This window comes from Triticum dicoccoides, chromosome 2A (genome assembly GCF_002162155.2).
Source record: "Triticum dicoccoides isolate Atlit2015 ecotype Zavitan chromosome 2A, WEW_v2.0, whole genome shotgun sequence".
In the NCBI taxonomy this organism is placed as follows: domain Eukaryota; kingdom Viridiplantae; phylum Streptophyta; class Magnoliopsida; order Poales; family Poaceae; genus Triticum; species Triticum dicoccoides.
In genome coordinates this window covers 645551025-645552614 of record NC_041382.1, presented here as the reverse complement: position 1 = coordinate 645552614, position 1590 = coordinate 645551025, and the positions used below count along the sequence as shown (strand labels likewise).

At 40.9% G+C, this 1590-nt stretch overlaps 1 long non-coding RNA gene across 1 annotated transcript; it reads left to right on the top strand.

Moving 5' to 3' along the window:
- Positions 1-253: 253 nt before the first annotated feature.
- LOC119359757 lies at positions 254-1188 on the top strand. The gene is made up of 4 exons (XR_005172653.1): positions 254-401; positions 508-608; positions 711-800; positions 948-1188. It is a non-coding gene; the product is annotated as an uncharacterized LOC119359757 (long non-coding RNA).
- The last annotated feature ends 402 nt before the right edge of the window (positions 1189-1590 follow it).

Genomic DNA, 1590 nt, shown 5'->3' with positions numbered 1-1590 from the left:
GTCAACTTGCATGACAACACATGTTCTTGTAGACAATGGCAAGTTTCCGGCCTTCCTTGCAAGCATGCTCTAGCATTCATCACATCACTTGTCAATGCACATATACAGAATTATGTGGACTCATATTACTCCATTGACAAGTTTAGGGCAGCTTATGGCCAACTAATCCCTGCTACGTGTGACAAGACCCAGTGGCCTGAATCTAACCATGGATTCTTCATGCATCCACCCTAGTTAAAAGCTGTAGCTGGTCGGCCCCAAACTGAGAGGCATAAGGGTTGTGGTGAGAAAAAGAGGAAAAGTGGCCAGCACTTGTGCCCTATTTGCAAGGAATACGGGCACCATTGGCATAAGTGCAAGAAGGGTAACAAAGATGACATTGCTGCTTTCATGGCTGTGAGGTAATCAACTATCCATTCTACTCTCCTATTGCATGTTAACTACTTTCTTGCATTATTGTTTTGTAATCACCTATGAATGTTCACTACTTTCTCATTTCTCGTGTAGAGAACCACCAAAGAAGAGGAGGAAGACTACTAAAACATCCGAGTCATCCATGTGCCAAGAGGTGATGACGCGCCGGCAGCCGCTATGTATTTTCCACCAAGGTTACCTATTCTACACCAATGCTTGTTCCAAATAATAACTGAGTTTTTATTTGTGCCAAACGAAAACTGAGTTCGATTTGTATGTATTCATGCAATCCATAGCCAAAACTTGGAAACTACAACCAAGAAGAAGGGAAAGCATAACCAAACATTGGAGACTACAAACAAGAAAAATGCAAAAGGGGGGAAAAGGTGACCTTTTCTGTTTCTGGATTTTAATATCACATATTATGCATAGTTGATATTGTTGTTTGCTGCCATACATGTATCAAATATATCCATATGTATTGTTGTCATACATGCACTACAATAATTTGACAACCATGTTGTTATTTTAAGGGCCACAAGGAAGATGGAGCTTGCTAAAAAGGATCAAAACAATCTGATGGTTCCATTTGACAGCCCTGCAATGGGCACTAGAAGCAAAAGAGCTTACCCAACTAGCCCCGCAATGGGCACAAGAAGCAAAAGGCGGCTCAGCTTGTGAACTCCATCTAATTTCTTTCACTTAATGTCACTTTTGTTGCTGCTCATGTCATGTTGTGTGGACTTGGAGTAATGTATGTGAACCTGGGTATGATGTGAGCCACTTTGGGTTGCTAATATGATGTATGTGTGGACTTGGAGTAATGTATGTGAACCTGGGTATGATGTGAGCCACTTTTGGGTTGCTAATATGATGTATGTGTGGACTTGGAGTAATGTATGTGAACCTGGGTATGATGTGAGCCACTTTTGGGTTGCTAATATGATGTATGTGTGGACTTGGAGTAATGTATGTGACCCTGGGTATGATGTGAGCCACTTTTGGGTTGCTAATATGATGTATACGCATGATGTATGTGAGTCATATATGTGTACTTGGATGTGAGTCTGGATGTATATGGAGTGCCTCATGCCATTGGCAAATTTGAAAGGTGTGTGTTGAACAATATACATATGAATTGTGTCACAGGTTCTGCACAATTTTGAATTAAATTTC